The sequence below is a fragment of the Lynx rufus genome, unplaced genomic scaffold, assembly GCF_022079265.1.
Source record: "Lynx rufus isolate CCGP_SWC_20201006 ecotype Redwood Valley unplaced genomic scaffold, mLynRuf1.p SCAF_7, whole genome shotgun sequence".
NCBI lineage: Eukaryota > Metazoa > Chordata > Mammalia > Carnivora > Felidae > Lynx > Lynx rufus.
In genome coordinates, this window is record NW_025814889.1 from 69149405 (window position 1) to 69172227 (window position 22823).

Below are 22823 nucleotides of genomic sequence, written 5' to 3' on the forward strand. Positions count from 1 at the left end.
CATCAACAAGCCAGACCAACAAAGATGGTGGCAAGCCCTGTGGTGGGAGAGATCTGGGCAACAGATGCAGCAACAGTAGTGGTTAAACTGAAGCTTGGCCCTAGGGGGTTTGGGGGTGAGCTGCACGGGTGTAGTAAGGGATGACCCTGAGCTGAGGCTTGGCCTAGCCCGAGGTCCCCTGCTACCTCACCAGAGGACAGGTCCAGCCTGTGTTGTCCATGGTGTCCACATGCCGCAGCCCTCTAACACCACCTGGGCCAGACCTAAGAGCGACATTTTGATGTCCAGAATGGGATCAAAGCTACCATTTGCCCCATGGGCCAGAAGCAAGAAGAGCAGAAACCAGCCCCTGGGCCGAACCCCATGTTAAGACCTTTGCCTCCCCTGCCAGGTCCCTCTGAGGAAAGGCTCCAGAAACTGGAACTGGGATGGTGACAGATGTCAGGCCCTCGTCCTAGAGCAGATCATGGAGTTCTGCTGCCTGACTCACCACCCCCTGACTGTGGCTCTGCCTCTCCCTTCCAGAACCAAACTAGGTCATTCCAAGTCTGTGAGCAGTGGGGACTTGCGACCTGTGGAGATTGCCTTGGGAGGGTGCATGGCTGCACTGAGCCACTTGGGGCTCCGACCTGAGCCTCCCACTTTGAGACTTATCTCTCTACCACCTCGAGGGCTTTCCTGGTCCCCCCACCTTACTCAGCATACAGATGGAGACCCTTACTCCCCACGGCTCCTTCCACGTCCTATCTGCCCGGCCCTCTGAGTCTTTCTACTCCAATGACAAAATGGCTTATCACACACTGCTTCTGGGTTCTGGTCATGTGGGCCTCTGAAATCTAGGGAACACGTGCTTCCTGAATGCAGTGCTACCATGTTTGAGCTGTCCTCACTCTTTCAGACTTCTAACTGCTACGGGACTTCCAGCAAGAGGTGCCTGGAGTGGGTGGAGCCCAAGACCTCTCTGAAGCCTTTGCAGATGTGATTGGTGCCCTGTGAAACTCTGATTCCTTGTGAAGCTGTGAATCCTACTACCTTCTGAGCCGTCTTCTACAAATATGTTCCATCCTTCTCTGGACGCAGCCAGCAGGATGCCCGAGAGTTCCTGAAGCTCCTTATGGAGCGGCTCTACCTGGAAATCAACCAACGAGGCTGCCGGGCAATCCTGGCCAACAGTCCAGCTCACTCCCTGAGTTAAATGGTGATGACCAGGCCAACTTAACGTGGAAGTGTTACATAGAGGGAGAGGACAGCAATACTGTGGACCTGATTGTAGGCCAGTTGAAAAGTTGTCTCAAGTGCCAGACCTGTGGGCATCACTTCATGACCTATGAGGATTTTTGTGACCTGTCCTGCCCATCCCAGAAAGGATTTGTGGGTGGCAAGGTGTCTCTGCGGGGATTGTTTCAGGCTTGTCACCAAGGATGAAGAGCTGGAGTCAGAGAATGCTCCAGTGTGTGACAGATGTTGGCAGAAAACACGAAGTACCAAAAAGTTGATGGTACAAAGATGCCTCTGAATCCTCGTGCTGCATCTTAATCAATTTTCCACCTCCCAAGACTCCATCAGGAAAAGTTCAGCAGGTGTAGACTTCCTGCTGCAGCAGGACAAAGCCCGAAGCCCTGTATGCCCTTTGTATCTACTTGGGGCAGTGTCCACTATGAGCACTATGCAGCCCTCTGCTGGTGCCAGCCCGGCTGGCACATCTACAATGACTCTCATGTCTCCCCTGTCAGTGAAAATCAGGTGGCATCCAGTGAGGGCTATGTGCTGTTCTACCAACTGATGCAGGAGCCACCCTGGTGTCTATGACACTCCCTGTGAAACCCTTTCAACACTCTTAAGCCCCAGGCTCTCCATTTACCTCAGAGACATCTATTTTTATGTCTTTATAATTGGGGAGGTATTGGTTGCAGCTTCCATTATCTTTTCGTTTTTTTAAATATAATTTATTGTCCAATTGGCTTACGTACAACACCCAGTACTCATCCCAACAAGTGCCCTCCTCAATGCCCATCACCCATTTTCCCCTCTCCCACACCCCCCCCCCAGCCACCCTTAGTTTGTTCTCTGTATTTTTTTTTTATGTTTTATTTTCGAGAGAGAGCATGAACAGGGGAGGGCAGAGAGAGAGAAAGACACAGAATCAGAAGCAGGCTCCAGACACCGAGCATGTCTGCACAGAGCCAGATGTGGGGCTCGAACCCATGAACTGTGAGATCATGACCTGAGCTGAAGTCGGATGCTTAACCAACTGAGCCACCCAGGAGCCCCTGTTCTCTGTATTTAAAAGGCTCTTGTGGTTTGCCTCCCTCCTTCTCTGTTTGTAACTATTTTTCCCCCTTCCCTCCCCATTATCTTTTTGTATTAAAAAGTACCCTTCCTTTGTCTGTCAGACAGAGCTCCCCAGGTCCCTGCCAGTGTACAACCCAAAGACCCTCAATTCTTAGAGTGGAGGATATACAGCACCATACAAATAATCTATTCCTTGCCGTTTAAAAAACTTTACCAACAGCATTTTCACAGAACTAGAGCAAACAATCCTAAAACTTGTATGGAACCACAAAAGACCTCAAATAGCCAAAGCAATCTTGAAAAAGAAAAGCAAAACTGGAGACATCACAATTCCAGATTTCAAAGTGGTAGTAATTAAAACAGTAATGTACTGGCATAAAAGTAGACACATGGATTAAAGACCTAAATGTGAGGCCTGATACCATAAAAATCCTTGAAGAGAGCACAGGCAGTAATGTCTCTAACATTGGCCATAGCAACATTTTTCTAGATATGTCTCCTAAGGCAAGAGAAATAAAAGCAAAAATAAACTACTGGGACTATATCAAAATAAAAAGCTTCTGCACAGCCGAGGAAACAACAAAACTAAAAGGCAATCTACTGAATGGAAGAAGATACTTATCTGCAAGTGACATATCTGATAAAGGGTTAGTATCCAAAACATATGAAGAACTGATACAATTCAATACCCAAAAAACAAATAATCCAATTAAAAAATGGGCAGAAGACATGAAGAGTCATTTGCCTCAAAGACATCCAGATGGCCAACAGACACATGAAAAGATGCTCAACATCTCTTATCATCAGGAAAATGCCTATCAAACTACAATGAGATATCACCTCACATCTGTCAGAATAGCTAAAGTCAAAAACACAAGAAACAAGTGTTAGCGAGGATATGGAGAAAAATGAATGCTTTTTTTTACTGTTGGTGGGAATGCAAACTGGTGAAGCCACTGTGGAAAACAGTATGGAGGTCCCTTAGTAATAGCACTACTGTGTATTTACCCCCAAAATACAAAACACTAATTCAAAGGGATATATGCACCCCTATGTTTATTGCAACGTTATTTACAATACCTAAACTATGGAAGCAGCCCAAGTATCTGTCAATAGACAAATAGATAAATATGAGGTGGAATGAAAAAGAAAAAAAAATACACACACACACACACACACACAGAGTCATTCCACAGAGTATTATTCAGCCATAAAAAGAACAAAATCTTGTCATTTGCAACAACATGGATAGAGCTAGACAGTATAATGCTAAACAAAATAAGTCAATCAGAGAAAGACAAATACCATATGATTTCATTCATTTGTGAAATTTAAGAAAAAAATGAGCAAAGGAAAAAAAGAGAGAGAGAGAAAACAAGAAATAGACTCTTAGTTAGAGAACAAACATGGTTACCAGAGGGGTCATGGGTGGGGGAATGGGGGACATAGGGGGTGCGGATTAAAGAGTACACTCTTCATGATTAAAAAAAGCAAATAAAAAGAAAAAGGGAAAAGAATGTAGAAATACAGAATAGAGAGACAAGGGGAAATGAAATGTGATTTGAAACAGCTCATGTAAGCCAACAACAATATAACTGTTGAAAAAAAAAACCCTTCACTTTGAAACTATATATATGGACTAGCACATTTTAAAAGATCTTCTGGATGACTCATTACCAATACTCATCTCTTTAATGGTATTATTAAATCTTGTTATTTATATTTTCTTAGATATTTCATCCTAGCTTGCAAATATATTACCATAAATAAAATTAAAACATATCTTTATAATTTATTTAATCCTGACATCTACAGTCATTTCTAATTTCTAATGCTTATTTTACTCTTCTATTTTCTTTTTTCATCTGATTGATTTCACTAGTATCTCATCTCTCTTATTCTTTTTTATCTTTTTTACAGTTCTTCAAAGAGCCATTTTATTCAAACGGCCAATTCTTACATTTGCTTTTCATTGCTTGTGTTCTTTATTTATTAATTCATTCATTTCTGCTTTTATGTTCATTAATTATTCTACTTGCTCTAAATAGAGATATTTTTCTTCTTTTTATAATTTCTTGAGTTGAATAGTAATTTGTAATTTTTCTTCTTTAAATACCATGCATTTTCCTCCTTGGTTGTATCTCATAATTATTTTCCTAGATATTCTGTTTTTTAAGCAGCTTGAGTTCCTCCTTTAAGAATTTATGAGGACAATGTTTTCTCATGTTTTTCTCTGTTTATACTTCCGGTATTTATTTTCAGTTTTAATAGAATACAGTTCAGAGTGTTGTATAATATTTGGCCAATAAGATACTTGTAATAAAATAATTTGCTGTTTGTATAATATAAAGTTTGATGAGTATCAATTTAAACAAGTTTGGCTATTATTCAGATTATCTCTCTCTAGTTATTTTGTAAGCATTTTATGTGAAAATAACTCAAATACTGTGTAAGATCTTCTAACACTATCATATTTCTGTGCATTCTTTTTCTTATAATTAAGTAGCTTTTGCTTTTAAATTTCAGTACTATGTTATTTAGAATGTAAATACACAGGGTAGCTGTGTCTTCAGCCATAAAACTGACTCTCTGGCCAAATATCTTGATGTATCTTAAAAAGTTTGTCTCTAGGGGCGCCTGGGTGGCGCAGTCGGTTAAGCGTCCGACTTCAGCCAGGTCACGATCTCGCGGTCCGTGAGTTCGAGCCCCGCGTCGGGCTCTGGGCTGATGGCTCAGAGCCTGGAGCCTGTTTCCGATTCTGTGTCTCCCTCTCTCTCTGCCCCTCCCCCGTTCATGCTCTGTCTCTCTCTGTCCCAAAAATAAATAAATGTTGAAAAAAAAATTTTTAAAAAAAAGTTTGTCTCTAATATTTATTTTTTAACAATTGGCTTGAGTTTCACAATTACAAGGAATTGAGTATCACAATTACTACATGGAAGAGTAAGATGAACACTGAATTACTCAGAGGATAAAATATTGTCTTTTTCATCAAAGAATAGTGATAGAACAATGAATTGAATGAATAACCACTAAAACTATCTTAAAGTCTATTACAGTTTCTAGAATATTTCTTTTTGTAATCTATAGGTTTTTTTCAGCTTTCTTTTCAGTTTTACTGAGATAAAATTGTCAAAGTTGTAATATATCAAAAGTGTGTAACATGATTTGATGTATATATACATTATGAGAGGATTCCAAAATCGAGTAACACCTAAATCATCACTTATTTACTTTTTTCCCCTTTGTGAGAGCACTTAAGTTCTACTCTCTTAGCAAATTTCAATCATGCAATACATCAACTGTAGCCACCATGTGATACATTAGATCCTCAGACTTTATTCATCTTATAACTGAAAGTTTATACCCTTTTGCCAACCTCTCCCTGCCGACCAGCCCCTAGCGACCACCATTCTACTCTTTGTTTCTATGGATTCAACTCATCATATACATATTATAACTTGTGAGCAAAAATACCACTTAACTGAAAAGTAATGGATAAGAAATAATAAAAGAAATCACAGACTATCTAAGAGTTAGTATTAGCTATCACATTATGTAACATTAAATATGGCCATTGTCAATAAATACTGACTGAGCTTCTTCTAAAGTTAATGAACTGTATTTCAAAAATATGATATGATCCCTCTCCTTAAAGAAATTAGGAATCAGACATTACTATTGAATAGCCTTTTTAGCATTTTCTATGTGCAAGATGAATGATACACACCCTAACAGGTATAAACGCTAAGAAGAAAGGGCATTTGCTCAGTGTGAGGGAAAGAGAAGGGCTGGGTGCAGAAAAGTGGAATAATATTACACATGTACAGAGATTAGTGTGGGGCATTACAGGCTGAAGGGACAATGTGAACTACAGGCCTCATGTAGGAGAGTGCATGTGTATGTGTGTGTCTGCACATGCTCATGTGTGTGCATGTTATGAAAATGCACACATATGATGTGTGCATCCATGCTGCTTAAATGCATACGTGCATGTAAATATATTGATATGTACTCCATTTACATGTTCATTTAATTCACCCATCAGTCCACTGGGCTGAACTCCCTGATACCTGAAACCCCCATACTTGTCAGCAACTGGCCTGATGGCTGGTACACATTGGGTTCTCAATAAATATTTCTTGAATGAAGGAATGATTGAATGAATGAACTCTGTAGAACAGATATGAAAAACCTAAAGCTAAAGGTGTGACATTCCCAAAGAAGGAATTAATACAATGTATTTATGACAGTGTTTTCTCCTCTATTTCCTTTTTACTCAGTCATGTTTATGGACCAGCAATAGCAGCAGCACCTAGGAGCTTATTCAAGGTTCACAATCTCAGGCCCCACCCCAGACCTACTGATTCCAAATCTGCACTGTAATCAGATCTTCAGGTGATTTGTGCACACATTAAATTGGAGAAGCCCAGCACTGTTTTGCACTGTATCCTCTAAGAGTAAGAAGATGAATCAAATAATTCTGGAGGTTCATGAAAGAGAGAAATGAAGAATAAACATAGAGACATGGTGGGAAGCACTTTGAGGAAGACCATAAATTCAAAGCTTAGGAATTTATGGTCTAAACCAAGGTTTCCAAAATAGAGTGTCTTGACCTCAAGGGATACACTGAGCAATCAATCCGCTAAGATGCGGGAAGAAAAGCCTTAGAACTCATTTATATTTAATTTTTACCTAGAAATAAGAAAGGGATTTGACTAATATTTAATATTCCACTAGACAGCTGCTCTCTCACCTAGTCCACTTGTCAAGTAACAACTCTCATATTTTGCTGAGAAAACCACAATTCAAGTGGCCAACTTCATACACTGGGTATTGAAATATAGGATGGCTTTACTTAAGAAAACACCTGCATTAATTAGTTACTTTAATTAAAATAATCTTCCCCAAGTGGATGCGTGGTTTTAAGTGATTCCTGAGCAAGAACGTATGCTGGTACACATGAGCACGTACGCATGTACGTGCACACACACGCACACACGCACACCGGAGAGAAGATTTAAAATGCAGCCCAAATGAACAAAAAGATGGCAGAGCTAATCCTTCTCTTAACATCTGATAAGAGCTCACAGCCACATTAAAAGGGGGCAAACAATGACAATCTCACCAAATCTGACAAGAAGGCAGCCAACAAATGAAAAATATAGCTGCCTTTCAAAAGAGAGTTATGTTATGAAGTCGGCATGTTGAGAATGGATGTCTGGAAATATCTCCATAGATGGCGTTTTTGTTGACAATAATAATACAAGTATGTCTTCTCTAAAAACTGCGTGTCTGCATATTTAAAACTCTTGGAAACAAATTTCTCACACCAACCCCCCCCCAAAAAAAGAAAAAAAACACAAAAACGCTTCTAAATAGAATTACATTGAATTTAAAGCAATGTAAAAATTCAACATCTTTTTGGTGAGGTATCTTTCTTGCATATGACATAAATACCAAGTATTTAAATAAACTGAACTTAAATTTTAAATGATAAGTTATAAATCAAAAAATTTTTAAATAATTAAACACAACCATCTTGTTCTCTCCAAATATATTAGGAGTGCTAGGATGTTTATGCCACTAATACTTTTTAAGTAAACATAGTTAAATATTTGCTTTCTCTACACCAAAATTTATTTTTACCTTTGTGTCTATTTTTACCTATGTGTCTGTTACAATGTTTGGTATTATAAGTTACAGCGTGTCACCCTATTTCATCAAATGGAAGTTGTCCTCAATTAAAATAACTTACATAATTATATGTTCCACTAAGAAAGATAAGAACACTATAATTAAAATTGTAAGATGCCATTAATTGTAAGAGGCATCCAAACTTTAGAGATGTCAAAACCTGGGAGGTGGATAGGGGGAGTGCATTCAGAGTAATTATGATTAAGTTTGGTAGTTAACGACAACAAAACAAAAGCCAGTGGTGATCTTAATAAAAAAAAGTCTTCCTTTCATAGAAAAGCTGGAGATACATAGTGCCTGCCCCTTCTTGAATACACCAATCTCTTTATTGTTTGGGAGCCTCCACCCATGCATCCCTATTCCTTTTGTTCATGGAGCCCTCCTCCTTCTTACTCTGGACTGATTTCTTCTCAGCCATCAGTACAGATATCATTCTTCAACGACACCTGCCCTGCCTCATAATCCAGCAAAGTCTTCTTTCTATTACCTCCTGTGTTCTTCCTTCCTGGCATGCAACACAATTTGTCACTATGATGATGTGTGTGTGTTTGTTTAATGTCTATGCCCCTCACTACCCCTGGAAGGCAAGGATCTTGCACTTGTCACTCTCATATGAGTCCCCATTGTCCTCCATGATGCCTGGCAGGTGCACAATGAACGGTTGTCGAAGAGTCGCCATAGGTCACAGTTACGGAGGCCTTCCTTTGTGCAAGACACTCTTCTAACCTTTACATCCTCATTTCATGCTCCACCTCTACTAGATAGTTGCTAGTATTAGCCTTACTTTACAGATGAGGAAATAGAGAAAGAGAAGTGAGGTTGCAACCCAAGTTCAGTTCATTCATCAAATAGTCTTTGCACATTTATTGAGCACCTACCGTTTCACGCACTTAGACTGTATCAGTGAACAAAACAGACAAAAATCCCTACCCTCAGGAATCCTACCATTTTGTGGGTAGTAAATGAGGAAGCCGGAACTTGGATGCAGGAGTGACTCCGGGGTCTGAGGGCTTTATCCCTACTCTCCTCTCCTCCCCTCACACCTTCTGAATAAGTGTTGTGGACAGACCACAATGGACATTTCACTTTGAGAACCACACTAACCTAACTTTAGGTTATCCATTCATTCCACTTTCGATCTGTTTATTCTTAAGTTTTTTACTGACTTCCCAAAGAAAAATGAACTATAAAGCTCATTGTAATCTTCCACTGAATCTTATTTCTCTTTATATCCCCACTACATTGCATCTGCTAAACACACAGCACCACCAAAATACACATTTATTGAGTAAAATAAATGAATTAGCGAATAAATGGATGAGGAGCAATAAACTGTTTTCTTCCGTGCACATTACCACCCAGCTATTAATGTGAAAAGCTTCTCTTGTTTTTCAGTTTGATTTTTTAGGCAATAGACTCCGTATACAGCTCACTAAAACCATGACTTATCAAATACATGAATATTTAGAGTGATAATCGGTGCAGTTTTCACCCCCGCAGGGAAGACAAGAGCATTGTGGAAAGTCTCAGGAGAGGACAGAGGCATTAATCTGCAGCTGTATTTGACAACAAGAACCAGACGCTGGGGAGTGGGAGGAGGGAAAACCAGAAAGGAGGGGTGAGAAAGGAGGAGCACAGAGAATAAAGGCACCAGTGAGAGTCAATACAGGTAACACTACATCATGATCTTTTTATACAAGAAAAAAAAAATGGTTACAGAATATATTCCTCATCTCTCTCCTTTCCTTGATTTTTTTTAAGTTTATTTATTTTGAGAGAGAGAGAACAAGTTGGACAGGGGCAGAGAGAGAGGGAGGGAGAGAATCCAAAGCAGGCTCCTCACTATCAGCTCAGAGCCCGACATGGGGCTCAAACCCACAAACCGTGAGATCATGACCCGAGCCAAAATTAAGACTCAGACGCTTAACTGAGCCACCCAGGCACCCGTCCTTATTTTTTTCATTAATAGATGTAATTGCTTACTTTTAATTTCTTGTCAGTTCAATGTTTAATTTTTATGCCTAATGAAGTATTACCACTTGAATAAATATATTTAATATTTATTAATAAGGATTCAAAAAGCATAAACTATTCACTTGCTTGATACAATGTCTATGTTTTCTGTAATATGAAGACGAAAAACTACCTAAATGAAGCTTCACACCTTGACCCTATTCCCATCATACTTAATAAACTGATCATCACTGTATTCTAAAAAATGTGCTGGAAAATTTTTCAGATGGCTTGAAAGGTAGGGGAAGGGGTAGGTGAGGAAAAGTCATCTTGCATCCCCAGAATTCCTTCAAACCACAGCATTTCATCACTCTCTGACCCAGAATTTGACCTATGTGTGTAGAGTTGCAGAACATATAACAAGGTGAAACTGAATCAGCTGTTAAACATTTTCTCATTGGTGTTAACTGTAAAATGGGCTAATCTGCTATCAAATTCTAGAAAAAAATGGACTAACTTAATGCACAGATAAAATGCGATCCTTTTATTATATATTTTAATGCCTAATTTAAAACCCTAATTAATATAGAGCATGCATGTCATAACAATATACGACGTGACTGTTGGTTTAAAAAGCAAGGTTCTGGAATACTGTTTATATTTGCATCATTCCAAGGCAGAGGTTTAGAACACTAGCTCTATTCACTGCTGTAGAATAGTTTCCATCCTTAGTTACATATTCAGTCATGCGCACTTCTACCCTTAGATACTAAAAAGCATTGTAGCACCAAATTCCAATCTGGACTGCAAACCTTGAAAACAAAAAGGTGAAATTCACTCTTTCATACTGCACACCATTTCTCACTCTTAGGGGAACAGTGGGAAATCAGGGAGAAAGTTAAAGACAGAAGAATCTTGCACTCTGGCAATATCGATGACTTAGTAGCCATCAGAACCCACAAAGGTCATTCTTCTCCACACCCTTTCTTGAATACGGAAAATTTACCAAACAAAAACAGCCAGGCTAATCCTAGATTTTCCATGTTCCCGTACTTTCTAGGGTGCCACAGCAGAATGTATGTAGCTTTGATAAAATGGCAAGTCAATGCATGTATAATAATCTTCTTTAAAGAGAGGTCAAGTTCTTTTTCCTGAACAAGCAGCCTTCAAATAATAGGAAGAAAACTGCAGTCTTAAATATTTCAGAATAAAGCCTGTAACCTTCACAGAGACTTTTATTCCAGCTGTGTTCACATTCATTATAATGACTCTGGAGAACAGCACTGACTCATTTTAGATGATGACTACATAACTATTCATTTATACTTAATGAGTTTATTCCACCAGGTATATGATGAACTCTAAACAAATAGTGTCATTGAATCACACATGTCAATAAATTTGAGTACGAAACTGATTCCACCTAGCAAAGGTAATGATAAAGGAGGAGGAAAGAGAGCTGTGTCTAATTAATGAAAATGCCCTTTGTATTTTCTAATGGTAGAAACATTAACTTGAAAATGGCTTTCCCTACAATAATTTACAGACAAGCACTCCTTAATGGGAAAACAATTCAAATTTATGTGCAATTGAACTACAATTATTTGATTAACTTTATTAAATTCTTGTTGATTCTACAATCTGGATGAAGTCTATCATTTTTTATAAGTTTCATCTATTGCAGTTTTAGGTTTTCTTAACCTCAGGATTCAATTGATCCTGAAAATGTCGTTAGGAACCTGCTCTTGTGGACAGAACTGAGGTGTCTGGGATTCAATTCTCTTGTCTCTTTCCAAAGTGATAATCTTATTTTCATATTCAAGAAGCACTTGAATTAATTTTCCAGCAGAATTCACATGATTCTTTGCTGCTTTTGTGTAATTGAAACTATGGGAAACACTTGACTGAAGGAAACGCCATTCAGATTCAGTGAAATCCATAACTATATGCTTAGGTTTAACTGGGTAGTATTGGCAAGTCAAATATTTTATGCTGTATTTTCATGTAGCGTGAAAGGCTACTATTGAAAAAGAGAGAGGAAGTTCCCAAATCGAAACATAAATTTACACATTACCAAGCGAGAAGAAGAAAAGCAAATTAAACCCAAAACCAGCAAGAGAAAGGAAATAATAAATGTAAGAGAGGGGAGAAAATGCAAACTAAAAACAGGACTATAGAGAAATAAGGGAAACCAAAAATGTAGTCCTTTGGAAAGAGCAATGAAATTTATTAATCTCTGCTTGAAGTGACCAAAAAGAGAGTAAATACAGAAATTACAATATCAAAAATTAAATAAGATATATCTTCACAAATATTATAAAAGGATAATAAAAGAATATTAATAACTCTATGCCCATCAGTTCAACAACTTAGATGAAATGAATAAGCCCCTTGAAAGACACAAACTATCAAAACTCAACCAAGAAGAAATAGGTAACTTAAATGGTCCTGAATTGATTAAAGCAATTGGTTTTGCAGCTAAAAGCCTTTTAATAAAAAAAATTCCATGCCCAGATGATTTTACTGGAAGATGTTATTGAATATTTAAAGGAGAATTAATATGAATTGTACACAATTTTTTTTCCAGAGAATAGGAGGGAGTAATTACCAACTCATCCTGGGAGGCCAGCATTACCTTGATACCAAAGCCAGACAAAAATATTACAAGAAAATAATACTACTGATCAGTATTACTCATGAAAACAGGCACAGATCTTCAACAAAATGCTATAAAAATTGAATCCACCAATTTGTAAAAAAAGATAATACATTACAACAGAATGGGCTTTATGCTGAGAATGCAAGCTGGTACATTCAAAAATCAATGTAATTCAGGATATTAACAGTTTAAAGAAGAAAAACCATGTGATTATCTAAATATATTCAATAAAAACATTTGATAAAAAAGCAACATTCATTCATGACAAAAGAAAAAAATATTCTCAGGGAACTCAGAATAATAGGAAGCTTCCTTATCCTGATCAAGAGTATCTACATAAATCTACATCTGACATTATATATAATGGTGAAAACTTAAATGCTTTCTCTCTGAGATTGGGACAAGGAAAGATGTCCCAAAGATATCACTTCTATTCAATATGTATTGAAAGTGCTATTTAGTGCAATAAGGCAATAAAAAGAAATAAAAAGCACACATATGAAAAAGAAAAAAATAAAACCATCTCATTTGCAGATGGCATGATTGTCTATGTAGAAAATTCCAAAGAATCTACAAAACCTCCTCTTGAATTAATGAGTATAGCAAGATTACATAATATAAAAAATAAATTGTAGTTCTGTATGCTAATATATAGTATGAATTGGAAATCAAAGTTATAAAATGTTGTTCTTTAAAATAGCACCAAAAAGAGGCACCTGGGGCTGGCTCAGTCAATAGAGCATGCAACTTTTGATCTCAAGGCCATGAGTTCAAGCCCCACACTGGGCAGGGAGCCTACTTTAAAAAATGAAAAATAAATAAGTAATCAAACCAAACCAAAAACTGAAATATATAGATATGAATCTAACAAAATATATTCAGACTCTGTGGGCTAAAAACTGCAAAACATTGATTAAAAAAATAAAGGAATATATAGATATATATAGTGTTTATGGACTGAAACACTTAATATTAAGATGTCGATTCTCCAAAAACTATCCAATGCACTCCCATTCAAACTCCCACCAGAATATTTTATTTTTACAGATCAGCTAATCTAAAGTTTTTATCAAAATGCAAAGAACCTTAAAATAGGCAGGTCTATTTGGAAAGTTGGAGTGTTTATACCACCTGATATCAAGAATTATTTTAAAGCGACAGTATTCAAGGAAGCATGGTATTGATGAAAGGATACACACCGAGATCAATGGAACAGAATCGAGTCTAGCAATAGATCCATACAAGTATGGCCAATTGATTTTTGACAAATGTGCAAAGGCAATTAAAGTGGAAAAGAGGATAGTTTCTTAAACAAAGTGATGCCAGAACAATGAGAGTTAACTATTACTCTAAAATCATAACCCATAAAAGAAAAGCACTGATAGACTTGTGGTCACCAGCAAAATTTAAAACTTTGGCTCTGAGAGAGACACTGTTGTGGAAATGAAAAGACAAGCCACACAATGGAAGAGAGCATTTATAATTCACACATCTGACAAAGGGATTATTAGAAGAGTATATAAAGAATTCTCAAAACCCTGCAGTAAGAACACCCCATAAAAAAAGTGGAAATGATTTGAAAAGACACTTTACCAAAGAAGATATAAGGATGATAATTGAGCACATGAAAGATACTCAACATAACTCATCATTAGAGAAATACAAATCAACACCACAATTAAGTAGATACTACTACACATGTATTTGAACGGCTAACAGAAACACGCAATTCCAAATGCTGACGAAGATGCACAGCAATTTGGAGCACACCCACATTGCTGGAGGAAATGCAAAATGGCGTAGCCACTTTGCAGTTTGATTTGATGGTTTTGTATAAAGTTAAATATTTACTGTTTGACCCAGAAACTCTGCTTCTAGATATTTACTCAAGAAAAACGAAAATGATGGCCACACAAAAACCTATATGCAGATGTTTATAACAACCTTATTTAGAGTACTTTAAAACTGGAAACCACCTCCAAAACCCTTCAGCAGGTGCATGGATAAACTATTCAGCAACAGTACGGAATGGACTGATGATACAATACGGACAGATCTCACATGCCTCACACATGATGAAAAAAGACACTCAAAAGGCTACCTTCTGCATGTTTCCATCTTGAAAAGACTCAAATGCATGAAGAGAAAAACAATCAGTTGTTGCCAGAGGTTAGGTTGGGCAGAGGGCATGATTGATAAAAGTCAGGATGAGGGGATTTGGGGAGGTGAGACTGCAGTGGTAGTTAAAGGACTGAATTTTTCAAAAGATATAGAAGTTTAGAGCAGAAAGAATGAACTGTACTGTATACAAATGAAAAATAGACTAAATCCATAGAGACCTAGTTCAAAAGAATTTCACCTTATCTTATATTTCATCTTGTATTTCCATTTACCTTATTTTGCCCCTAAATAAAAACTCTTCTCTAGTTAATCCATCACGATCAGTGGAACCACCTGGCTTCTGATTCTTAATGATCACATCTCTCTATCTGTGACTTACCTTTTTCTTACATTCTCCATCATCACCATCATGTTTGCAATCAATTACTGAGTCCTGCCAATTTTTCCCATAATATCTTCAACATTCACTTTTCCTTTCTCATTCCTTTAGCCATGCTTTCTCCTCTTCACCATTCTATCCTACTAGCTAGTTTCCTTTCCTAATGTAAGCCTGTGTCTTTTTGTAATATTATCCTTAAATATTTTCTTTCCTCTGATTAGAAATCTTCAGTGGTTTCTCATTTTCCTATTATATTTGTTCCCAACACCTCAAAATTACTGACCCTCATACATACCCTTTTCCATCCCCATGCTTTAAAACTCTCCTTTCATTCCAAACTAATACTAATAAAAACAATACCTGCTGTTTATTGTTTATTAGATTTTAGGCACTGTGCTAACTTATCTTATTATTTCTACTTAATCATAACAGCAATCCTGTGGCATTGATCTATTTCCACTTTACAAATGAGAAAACTGAGGCCAAACAAGCAAGTAAGTTTCCTATGATCAGACATCAAGTAAATGGCTAAGACGGAATTCAAACCCAGTCTCCCTGATTCCAGGTTCTGTACTTATAACTTCAAAATTCTTGAAGTTCTTTAAATATTACTCCATTTGATCCTCTATCATATATCTCCTCAAATCACTTCTTCTCCTTAAGGATTCTCTTCTTCCCAGCTCACCTTTGCCAAATCCTTCAAGGAGAGTTCTTTCTACCCCACATCTAATTGCCCTCAGTAGATGTTTCAAAGATACATTTTCTTGCCACAATCATACATTATTTCATGATTACTCTCTATTTCACATGTATATGTTTTATTTTCTCCCACCCCACAATCTTATTCATTCATTCACAAGAGAAAACAACACAGATTTAATGAGCATCTATTACATGCCTACCAATTATCAGGATTGGTCACTGCTTCAAGCTCACAGCAGATTCCTTAAAAGGCAGGAATTATGTTTTTCCCTTTAATTGCCCCTTTCCCCAGCCTCCCGAAGAACCTATTGTGCTGCTTTCCATGTGCTTTCAAGATGGATGGGTGAATGCACTGGTTTGCCTTGGTCGCAAATACACAACATCTGAGAGCCAGCAAGGGCTATCACAGCCTTGTGAAATTTTATGTTGAAAAACTGCTAATGATGCCATCAGGCCCAGTGTCCTTCAGGGGAGAAAATGAGCTCTTGAGGCAAATATGTAGAAGCTGCAAACCATTTGTAATCAGAAAGTGAAGTATGCAACAAGGGATGCTTGCCAAGCTCAAGGACTCAGTGGCTTTAATGAAGGGATGGTATTACCAGTGGAAATCAAACTTGCCTACCAGCTGGACTATCTCATCTTCACAATGAGCTTTACTGGCTGATAACCACAGGGTCCTGAGAAATTAAGCAGACCCACAAATTACCTGCATAACATTCTGGCTAGACGTTAGAAAGTTGAATTAATTGCCTGCAAATAAATGAATGGGGTAGGGCCAAGAATTGCCTCATTAGTATTCAGCAACACCGCTGTTTTGGAAGAAAAGGAGAGCAGGAGGAAGGCGAAACAATGGGAAGTAGGGAGGGGAGAGCAACAGAGAAGAATAATGAGGGAAATCGTTATTTTACAAGTGCATTATGGGCACCAGGTTTTTTCAGATTAGTTACAGAATTTCCTAGCCTAGCCCAGCTCACAATGTGAAGGTAGACTCCACCTGTGATTTCCAATGGAGCAGACACTCTGGAGAGCAAGCAATTAATACATGTGCAAAATACAAATTGATTAAGCACATGGACACTTTCCCTTCATTTCCCAAATGACAGCAGTATTCAGGTGTTGTTGTTTTTTTGTTTTGGGTTTTTTTTGGCAAGAAACAGGAAAATGGAGAGAAACAGTGCCCAACAGGTGCACCACTCAAACATTTTCATCAATGGCTTTATTCCAGCAAACACTACAGCTAAAGCCTAAATCCTCCAGGCATGATTACACTTTTTCTTATAGTATCTTTAATACCTTCAGTTAATAATTCTGTTCAGTCATGGGGCGCCTGGGTGGCGCAGTCGGTTAAGCGTCCGACTTCAGCCAGGTCACGATCTCGCGGTCCGTGAGTTCGAGCCCCGCGTCGGGCTCTGGGCTGATGGCTCAGAGCCTGGAGCCTGTTTCCGATTCTGTGTCTCCCTCTCTCTCTGCCCCTCCCCCGTTCATGCTCTGTCTCTCTCTGTCCCAAAAATAAATAAACGTTGAAAAAAAAATTTAAAAAAAAATAATTCTGTTCAGTCTTAAAAACTACAGTTGCAAAGCCATGTCTTATGATGCTCAAGTGCATAGACTTACTGTTAATGTATTGTTTAAAGGATGCTGTCCCTCAGCAGCCCCTTGTAAAAAAGCCATGCAAAGATCATGACACGAAGGGGATGTTGAGGCTACCTTGGTGGCCAGACACGAGATTGGCAAGCAGCTCCCTGAAAGAGGAACTTTTGCCAATAACTCATCAACTAGTTCTTCCTGAAAACGAGTGTAAACTTGTTTGAATTACAATCACTTCCTAAAGTCAGGTTTTTTTTTTTCAGGATCACTGACTTTTCAAAGCCCCTCTGTACCGATTTTATCTAAAGCCTTCAAGATATACCCAGAAACCTGCTTTCTTTTGTTGTCAGGAGTGGTATCTCTTTTTATGATGTGCGTGCCTTGAGTAACTTCCAGCTAAAATGCTTTCTTCATTTTGAGGACTGAGAATATATTTGTCTGGGAGATTTACATCTACACTTCTCTTTACGTTTTAAGGAGATTTATGTAATTCACTGCAGCTTTTAGACCAGGCGGCATCTTAAGATTATGATAAAAAAAAAAATCCCAGTATTTTTAAGTTCCCTGTAAGTTCCTTTGTCTTTCAAACATCAAATTGGCTCATATTTTGCTTACACTTTTCTTTTACACTCCTAAAATACAGCAATATGCTGGCAGTGATCTTAAAAGAAAAAATATTCTCTCTGACCAACAATTTATCTTGGGTGAGGATGTCTGCTTTACTTTCTTTGTATCCAGTGACATAAAAGTGAATATCGCTTCTTATCATATGTAGTAAAAATATTTTTAACCTCACTTCGAAAAACAAAGGAGATTTTGAAGCAGGAAATCAATCACTACCAAGTCTACATTGAGAATCTGTTTTGGGCACCGACCTATCCACTCTGGGGTATGTGATTATATGGAAAAACTGGTACTCAACTTGCGTTATGGATGTTGTCTTCTTTTGTTTATTTCAAAGAAGTTGGACTCAAATAATTAGGCCAGAGACTCACATGTTGTCACATATTTTTTCCCCCAACTAACAACCTCTCTGACTCTGCATATTTCAGTCTGTCTCAGGTTCAACCTGAAAATTCTCATTTTAGGAAGAATATGTCAGCCCCAAGATTCAAGCTTATGCTTTCATGTTTGCCCTTGATTTTTTTTGTGTGTTATTTTGGACTTGCTGAATTCCTTTGTTGGTTAGAGTGCTCTGGGTTGCAAATACAAGAAAATCCATTCCAAACCAGCTCAAACAATAAAGAGCGTTTATTGACTAAAGTAACTGAAAAACTCCAGAGTTAAGAGTTGTAATCGGGTTTGGTCTGAGTGAGTACAGCTTCTCTGTTTTCTTTAGCCCTGTCTTCCTCTGGATGTCAGTTTCAATGTTGGAATAGAAGAAAGGACATTTTTTCACACTCTAGTTTAGGGGGTGGCAAACTAATCCAACCTGTCACTGTTTTTATAAAGAAAGTTGTATTGACTCCCACTCTCATTTATTTACATGTTGTCCATGACTACTTTCACACTACAGGAGCAGAGTTGGATAATTATCCATGGTCCACAAAGCCTAAATATTTTCTGTCTGGCCCTTTACAGAAAAAGGTTTGCCTTTTAGTTCTTCTTATGGCTCTTTCTTGAGAGCTGGGAAACTTCTTTCCCACAAATGTCAGTAAATCTCTTACCAAGTCATTAGGTGACATGGTCCTAATTAAACCAATCTGTGGCCAAAGTAATGCCAAACTCTGCTTGCCTTAAGAACATGGAATTGCCTATAATCAGATTAATGATCTGTATGGGAGATCCATACACGAAGATAAAGGCAAAGACTGGGGTGATGCTTCTAGGAGCCAAGGAACACCAAAGATTGTCAGCAAACCACCAAAAGCATGGGGAGAGACATGGAACAGATTCAGTCTCCTGGCCCTCAGAAGGAACCACCCCTGCTGATACCTAGATCTCATATTTCTAGCCTATGAGATAATAGACTTGTTTTTTAAGTAATTCAGTTTCTACTACTGTGTTCTAATAGCCCTAGTACATGAATACACCTGGGAAGATAATAATGTCCACTACCATGCTATAGACTTCCCCATCTGGAAAGTGATCTGAAAAACCACAAAAAAAAAAAAAAAAAAAAACAAACTTGAATTATATGTAAGTGACTTCCATGGTTACCGCAGCCTACTGATACCATGATAGCAAAGAGTACATGTCAGGAGAAAAAGGATGTAGCTTGGGACAGACCAACACATAGACAAAGAACACACCTTCCAGATAAAATTAAATGGTCTGAGAAGACTCTCTGCTCAATAGATTCCCTCCAACTGCTTTCTCCTTAACCTTTGGACATTGTCTGATATTTTTTAACTCTCCTTTATTACACTGTCTTAATCCACCGTTCAAAGACCTGTGTGTATTTCAAAGCATTCTGTTTTTAAAAATAAATATCCCGAAAGGGCTTCTATCCATTACTGTTCATACTGTTGCCACTAAAAAGAGATTTGAGGTTTATGAATGGGAAGTTAAACAGGAGTGAGAAGTTCAACAGGAAAACCAAATATTATTTCTGTATTGCAACCTTGAGTAAGAGGAGTTAAAAACACCAAGCCACTGATGCTATAGTCCTAAGATGTATTTATTCAATCACTCAGTCAACAAGTATTTTTGGTATTCCTGTATCCTTATTAAATGTTATACATACAAGAACAAAATAAACCTGGTGTCTGTCCTGACAGAGCTTAGGGTATAGTTCGGGAAAGAGATACAGTAAATAAACAGAGTACTATAGCATAGTGTGGTAAGTGCTAGTATAGGGGAAGTTTAGGATTCTATGGATACATATGAGAGACACCTAATGTGATTGAGAATCAGGGGAGGTTTCCTAGAATAAGCACCGTATAGGCTAAGACTTGACAAGTAGTTCGGAAATGTTCAAGCCAAAAAGAAGGATATGGGGGAGGATAGGGGAGGTCATGGGTAGGGGCAAAGACCATCTTAAAAGTTATGGCTTTATCCAGAAGAAATGAGGAGCCAGAAGAATCAATATAATCAGATATACAACTTAGAAAGATGATTAGCTGGGGAGGAGCCAAGATGGCAGAACAGCATGGAAGGTTTTTTTTGTGTCTCGCGCCCATGAAATACAGCCAGACCAACACTAAACCATCCTACATACCTAGAAAATTGAAATCTGCCTACCTGAACCACAGAATTCAGCAGGTACACAGCGCGGAGAGGTGAACGTGGGGAGACAGAAGCCGGCGGTGGGCAGGGAGCAGCCTTTGCAAACAGAGACTAGGGCAGGGGAGAATACAGGAAAAGCACCCCTCCCCAAAAGCACCTGGAGAGAAATGGAAAATTTGAAACAGCCGCAGGGTCTAAACTAAAAAGAGAGAAAGAGGAGAGAGTTTAAATTCCATTAAGACAGTAAACAAGGGGAGTGCAAAGGCTGCAACTCCGCAGCTCTATACCTGGCGGTGCTCTGGTGAGAAGGGCGAATCCTCAGGAGCAGAGCAGCATCCGGGACCTTCTCAGGCCACACGGGGAAAAGCGGTTCCACGGCTGGAAGGACATTTTGTAGAGACTGTTGAAGCCACCTGGTCCCAACAGACCCCAGAAAACGGCCACATTCGCTGGTGCTGGAACAAGGTCGTTAAGGGTGAAGCCTGGTGCCAGATGTGTGTTGTGATTGTCCGTAATCCCTGAAACGCTGCTGCTACACTGTCTCGCGAACTTTTTCTGGGGCGGGCTGGCACCTGGCTGCAGTCTCGGGGCACCAGCAGCAGCAGCAGGGGCCAGCAAGCGTTCCTGGGTGCAGCAAGCATTCAGCCATTGCTCGGTGAGACCCTCCCACAGAGGGGCAGAGCGGGATCAAAGCTGCAGTCCTTCAGAAGTTAAGGGGCGGGGAAAACAGCCGCATCTCACACAAAACTCGGGAAAGAGGTACTGCCTAGGGCTTGGTCACAGACAGTGAAGAAGTGGGGAGTGGACGAAAGCTGAAGACAGAGGACAGGTATGCGATTGCCGATCAGAGAGAACACAGTTCCCATACTACAGACTGAGCACCTGGGTGACGCTATTTTCACTGGTCCCACACATGCGCTCACACGCCTATGAGCTCCCACACATGCGCATACGCGCCTGGGAGCAGCGCAACAATCCACCCCAGTAGGCTAGTACGCCATCTAGTGGAGACCGGAGCTGTTACACTGAACCCTGCCCAACTGGGCCAACCTCCCTTTTCAAGAACACAAGTCTCACCACCTACTTAGTTTATGGACTATAAAGCGCTTCATACTCTGACTTCTAGGAGAAAATGAAGTAATTTCAGTCCTATTTCAATCTGTTAGCAGGTCCATCTATTCAATTTTCTTTTTTTTTTCTCTTTTACACTTCTTTTTCTTGAATACAAAAAGAATAAAAATTCATTTTATTTTCAATTTTTATTAAAAATAGTTTTAATTTTTTTACTATATTTTTACTTTCGTGTAATTTTTTTTCAAATTCTTTCTTACTTCCATCATTTTATTTTAGTCTACTTCAGTGTATTCACCTATTCAAATTTTCAAACGATTTCCTTTTTTCTTTTTTCTCTTTCTTCTCTTTTTCATTTCTTTTATTTTTCTTGAATGCAGAAAGAGAAAAACCTCATTTTTACTTTAAATTTCTGTTAAAAGTATTTTCCTTAATTTTTTACTATATTTTTTGCTTTAATGTAAATTTTTTCAAATTCCATTTACTTCCATCATTTTATTTTAGTCTACTATAGTGTATTCACTTTTTGAAATTTTCAAACGATTTCTTTTTTTTTCTCTTTTTTTCCTCTATTTCATTTCTTTTCTTTTTCTTGAACACAGAAAGAGAAAAAAAATTCGTTTTTATTTTTAATTTTTATTAAACATATCTTCGTTAATTTTTTCTACTATATTCTTTACTTTTGTGTAAATTTTTTCAAATTCTATTTTGCGCCCATCATCTCATTTTAGTCTACTTCAGTGTATTCATTTTTTCAAATTCTCAAACAATTTCCTTTTTTCTGTTCCCCTTTTTTCCTCTAATCTGTCAAACCACTTTCAACACTCAGACCAAAACACACCTAGGATCTAGCATCATTATTAGATTTTTCGTGTGTGTATGTGTGTTTGTAATTTTTTAATTTTAATATTTTTTAAATTTTAATATTTTTAATATTAATTTTTCTACCTCATTAATTCCTTTTTTCCCTGCAAATTGACGAAACGAAGGAATTCACCCCAAAGAAAGAGCATGAAGAAATGACAACTAGGGACTTAACCAACACAAATACAAGCAAGATGTCTGAACCAGAATTTAGAATCACGATACTAAGAATACTAGCTGGAGTCGAAAATAGCTTAGAATCCCTTTCTGTAGAGATAAAGAAGTAAAAAATAGAATGAAATTAAAAATGCTATAACTGAGCTGCAATCACGG

The 22823-nt window shown here is 38.2% G+C and overlaps 1 pseudogene; it reads left to right on the forward strand.

Moving 5' to 3' along the window:
• Positions 1-229: 229 nt before the first annotated feature.
• Positions 230-1809, forward strand: LOC124501888 (ubiquitin carboxyl-terminal hydrolase 21-like; annotated as a pseudogene).
• The last annotated feature ends 21014 nt before the right edge of the window (positions 1810-22823 follow it).